We start from the raw sequence: 5922 nt of genomic DNA on the forward strand, positions 1-5922 counted from the left end.
TCACATATATGTGAGAAATAAAAATGTGTGACACCAAACTTATTTATACATCAACCATGAAAAAACAAAACCATATAAAGCTGAAATTATATTAAGAAAATATGAATGACAGACTAATATATAATTTCTAATTATATAATACAGAATAACGAGGACAGTTTTTAACTCACTCTGGATGGAGACTGAAGTCGTGTCACTGTGTGGAGACTGATGCGTTCCTCCACCTGGACTCTTCACATTGTAATAACATTTTAGTTCAACCTCAGCAGGTGAAGTTTGAAATGTCATCATCAGGAGCTCACTTCCTGTCAGTGTCTGCTCACAGGAAATGCTTTTGGATATCTTTGAGTTTATGAAATATAAAAAACAATTCTCCACAGAAACAGATGAAGGAGTCCCACAGTTCACTGTGACTGAGTCTGTCTCTGTGATCTGCTGTGGATTCACAGTCAGTTCAGGTGGAGGAACTGAAAACATAAACAAGATTAAATAGTTTAACATCATAATAATCTGTAATAGTTCATCACAGCTGTTTTTACTCACGCTGTATGATGATGGTGAGCAGGTTACTCTTTGGAGATTGATATAAACTCAGGTAAAAACATGTTACATCAATGTTAGCTGGTGAACTTTGTTTGGTTAAAGACAGAAGATCAACTCCTGTCATCGTCTTCAGACAAGAAAATCTTTGGGCCACTTTTCCTCTCCCAAAGTAGAAATAACAATCAGTCAAAGGAAAAGATGGTGGAGGCTGACAGTTTAACGTGACTGAGTCTGACTCTGTGATCACCAGAGGATTCACTGTCAGTGACGGAGGAGGAAGATCTGAAAATATGAACAAAAACAAAAAAAACAAACAAAAAAAAAACAGGTAAAATTTACATACATGATGGATATCCAGTAAGTTCATAATCAATGTTGCTACAATCTTTGATAACCAGATCACTCACTGTTTATGCTGATTGTTGTTGTTTCACTGTCTGATGATGAGACATTGAGAGCATCATTCTTTATAATGTAGACACATTTAACTTTGACATCAGCTGGTGATCGTCTGTTTAACTTCCTCAGCATCTCAGATCCTGTCAGTGTTTTCACACAGGAGGCGTCTGAAGACATCTTGTTGTTTTCAATGTAGAAATCACACCGAGACACAGAAACATGTGGTGGAGCCGAACAGCGTAATGTGACTGAGTCGGTTTCTCTCATCACAAGTCGATCCACCGTTAGGTGAGGTTGAGGAAGAGCTGAAAGTTCAAAACGTGTTTAGGTTTCAACTTTTATTAACAAATCATAAAGGAGATATTTTATATAAAACAGAGACATTTCACTGAATCAAACCTTCAGCTTTGGCTTCATGAGACAAATCTGTAGAAAATGAGATAAAATTTGTGTCTTTTCTGACTGGAAATTATGATAAACAGTTTGTTACCATAATAGCAGAAAATTAATAAAAACTCACACTTTATGCTAAAGAATAAATAAATAATAATGACAATAAAATAAACTTACTGGGCAGGATGAAGATCAGCAGCAGCAAAGCCATGATGAAGCAGTGAATCTTTTCCTCTTGTCACTTTTACCTACATTTGGTTTCAGAAGTTGCTATTAAAAAAAGCCACATGATCAGTAGAGGATCCTCCTACTGACCACAGGAACACAAACCCACATGATGAATAGTTCTTCAGTATTTAGACCAACTAAACCCACAGACCATTTCACTACATGTGAAAATGTATTGTTTATTTCACCGTTACTGACACTTTATGTTTTTATTGTAAGTTTAATGCTTCAGTTCTGGATTCCCAGTAAAGTCACTTTAGAAGTTCAGTTCATAAAGTCTCATGGTTCAAATTGTCATTTCCTACTAAGTCTGTTGTTAGGAGAATTATCCTTTCTCCATTAGGTTCTTGAGGTTGAAGAGTCAGTGAGTTGAATTTATGAATTACATTTATTAATACCAAAATACAGCTGGTCCATTTCTTAAGCTATATTTATGAGCTAGCAGAGCAAAATGGCTCCAATCAACAGTTGCTGGTTCTCATTATTGACTTCTATCACAGCTGCAGCATAAAGAGGGCATTCCCTGAAATATCATTTCCTTTAACCTTAGCTTTGCATGTGTGCTCTATGTGTGTGCATGTATGTGTATACAAGCATGCAAATAGATAAAACAGACACAGGAAAACTCAGAATTATTTATTCTCAACATTGTTCACACACAGGTTTCAGATCACAAATTTATAAATAGTGAAAATGCATCAATAAAACTACCTGCATTACTTTGTGTGATTCAGTCTTTTATGAGCTAGTCACTATTTGAACTGGGTAAAGACGGATGCTGTCAGTAACATGTTGATGTTTTTATTATCTGTTGCTGTACTCGCCTCTTCCCAGCCTTTAGATAGCATATTGTCTGCTTCACATCAGACTCAAACACAAAGTGAGTCAGATTTTCTGCTCCAGATTAAATAATTAAAAAAAAATCATATTTCCCAGATACTTTGGTTGTTCTGCAGTTGTTTACTTGATTGCATGTATCAGACCAGATGAGGTAATCAAAGGTTCAGTTCCTCTGTAATCTCAATGTTGATGTTCCTGTTAACAGGCCTAACATGAATAAAACACACAGCAGAATGAAAACAAATGAAAAATTTATTTATATAGGAAAATATTTTGAACTGATAAGATGATTCACAAGGAATAAACTCAACAAGGTAAGTAATCATTAAAAAAAACTAATAAAACACTGACCAGTATATTTTAGGATTATGGAGAACAAACATATAAACACAATAAAACATGTAATCTAAAAGGCTGAGTTACTTTTTCAAGTCAAAAACTAAAATAAAAAATCTTCTAATTTATTTATTCTCTTAACAAATCTGGTGGAAGCAGAAATGGTTCCTAAATATAATCCTCAAAAACACTCATAAGATAAAGATGTAACACACTGAATGCAATGTCATTACATTCTCCTTCTATTCATGATGGTTTTTACATTTTGTATTATTATTGTTGAGCAAATTACATCTTATTCCATGTGGCATTTTTAACAGATCATATGTTCTTTTTTTATTAAAACATCTAAAATCATGGTTTATGTTATGCAGTGAATTCAACTAACTTTGTTTTTAAAATGATGTTATGATATTCTCAAAGGGACATTCATTTAAAAATACAGATTTACAAATTACACAAGATAAAACAATAACTAATATAATATATGACTTTAATTTACAGTCAGACTTCCTGCGGTTCAGTTGGATGAGGTTCTGCTGTTCAGTCGTCACTCTGTGAAAACAAAGAAAAATTTTAAAACTCTTGTTCAGTTTTGTTTTTACAAACTGACATATTAAGCTGAAATTGTTAAACTTTAATATTGTTACTTTTAAACTTAAGAAAATATGTGATTTATTTATACCTTAGCAAATGTCAGTTTCTACAGAAACATTTCAACCGTTTTCAGCAGAACAGCGCCACCAAGTGGCCAAACTACCAATCAGTAACCATTACACTTCATTCACAGAGACAAACTCAGCTCACCAGAGTTACAGCTGCAGCGCTGCAGGATCGTCACATCCTGCCTGTAAATGTTTTAATAGATGTTTGAGGGAAGCAGGAGGACAGTCTCCACTGAGACAGAATAACTCTGTGATTCATTATTTTAGCAGAAGCAGATATTTAACAAACCGTCTCTGTTGTTCAAACTGGACATCTGGATCTGCTCCTCTGGAAAATGACCAACAGGAAAAATCACACATTAATAGAAATGCTGTCTGGTAAAGACATTAAAATACAATTTATTGTTGATGAGCAGCAAACTTTTTGTTTTATTTACCTGAATCTTCATCTTTTGATCTGTGGAAGTAGACAAGAATGAATTTGTTGTGTTTTAGATAAAATGGACATCAAAATGTCTGAAAATTATTTGAATCCAACCTAATGTCTACAAAAAGAGCAGCAGAAAAATCCCAAACATCACCTTTCCACAACCAGGCTTGACATTTGCTATGAGATTATGTCCTGATAATAACGTGAGTTTAGTCTTTTTTTGTTTTTTTAAAGCCACATTGGCTAACACCTCAAGCATTTTTACTGTGGTCAGTCAGATGCAGCTTTGCTACCCTAAGCTGTGAGGCCACATTCACTTTCAACAGAGGAAGTTTTCTTCTCACTATTGCGCACCAAACCATATTTGTTTAGTGTTTTTCTCACAGGGTCATCATACATTTCTATATTTATTACACCTGTAGAGTCACTGATGGAGCTTTTGTTTAGTGTTTTTTTTTTTTGTTTTGTTTTTTTTTTTGTAATTTCCCTGAACAATATTGAACAAACTGACTGAGACGATTTCTCCTGATTTGACTGGCAGATTTCTTAAATCTTCTGCCCTTGTGAACGAAATACAGATGGATCTATCTACCATGTTTGTATCAATTTAGTCTGCAAATACCAACTTTGACAACTACAATAACAGAAGTAAAAAGCCTTAAAAACCTATAAGCTTCATGCAGGGAGCCATTATTAATTAGCAATGTTAATGCTACTGGACTTAAACAGGAGTTCTTGTGTCCATTCAAAGACAATATGCTCCACAAAGCAGCCAACATTTATGCAACAATATCTAGAAAGTAATATTTCCTACCTTTTTGCAAAACATTTCTCTAGAAAAAAAAGACAGCAGATATAATTTTTGTAAAACTTTCTTTGGGAATGAAATGTACCAAAGAAATGTAGTTATTATTTAAGTGCGTCTTCAAAAAAATAAGCTAATATAGATGTAGCTTTCATTTAAAAAGGTATTTAAAATTGAACAGCATCCCAAACATAGTATTTTCAGTCTTACCTATTCTGCTTATACAACATTTTAGAGTCAATCCAAAAAGGACTAAAGATGTAATTCCAACTATGATGAACCTCCAGATCATCATCACTGCATGAAGAGATGAAACAAGTTAAGCAAAAGTTATTCTACGTCTTTATTGTGTATTGTTTTCTAGGATGTGAACTGTTTATTTTTATAATATTTATTGTAAATGTCAAAAAATTAATTTGTCTTCCTACTATTGATAAAAAGATAACTTTTACATTTGTACAAGTAAAGTTGTGACATCCTGATGTAATAAGTTTTCAAACTGTTGTTCACAGGCAAATCCTACCAGTGGTTGCAGGGAAGAATCGGGCTGTCTGACATGTTGTCCAGTCTTTATGCTCTACATCTGCAATGAAAGATGAAACGTTTAGATCTGACATCACACAGCCTTGATTGAAGTTTCTGAAGGAACAAAACGGTGTGTGTGAGCAAATCCTCCTTAAAATCTGTCTCACATAAATCAATTCTGTCAGGAGGAATGAAAACCCAAACAATTCAACCCAAGTAGGCAAGTCACACCAACTTATGTATGCAAACTTCTCTTTAGAAAGTGATTAAACATTTTAATGAAATGCTAATGGAAATGCTAATGTTTGTGCTAATGTTAATTCACTTCCATGCGCACGACCCTGAGGGGAATATTTAGGCTTTTATTTTGACATTTCCAGTAAGCTTTATTTGAAATGGCTACACTAATCCAATGTGTAACAGACAAAGTAATGGCTCCCCTCACGGGATCAAGCTGCACGTTTTGATGTATATATTGTGAGGGGGCACGCAGCGGGACTAGCCGCATTGATGGTATTAGTATGAGGCAGTTATTTTGAGGTGTAGAACAATAGGTGACTGACTTGCAAAGTAAGTCAGTCACTGCTCTCCCTATGCATTGCTATGACTGGCCCAAATAATGTTTTTTGATTGGTGTTAGAAAGCAGATATTACCTGCAGTCACTCTGACAGTGGTTACTCTCTGAGATGTGGTGGAATCTGTTTCCTGAACTTCTGCAATGGCAGAGGAAACATTTAGACCTTTCACATATATGTGA

At 34.5% G+C, this 5922-nt stretch overlaps 1 protein-coding gene across 1 annotated transcript in view; it reads right to left on the reverse strand.

Annotated features, from left to right (window-relative positions):
* Positions 1-5922, reverse strand: part of LOC103138519 (uncharacterized) — a 19168-nt gene that overhangs the window by 7026 nt on the left and 6220 nt on the right. The window lies entirely within an intron of this gene.

This window comes from Poecilia formosa, unplaced genomic scaffold, assembly GCF_000485575.1.
Source record: "Poecilia formosa unplaced genomic scaffold, Poecilia_formosa-5.1.2 Scaffold2, whole genome shotgun sequence".
In the NCBI taxonomy this organism is placed as follows: Eukaryota; Metazoa; Chordata; class Actinopteri; order Cyprinodontiformes; family Poeciliidae; genus Poecilia; species Poecilia formosa.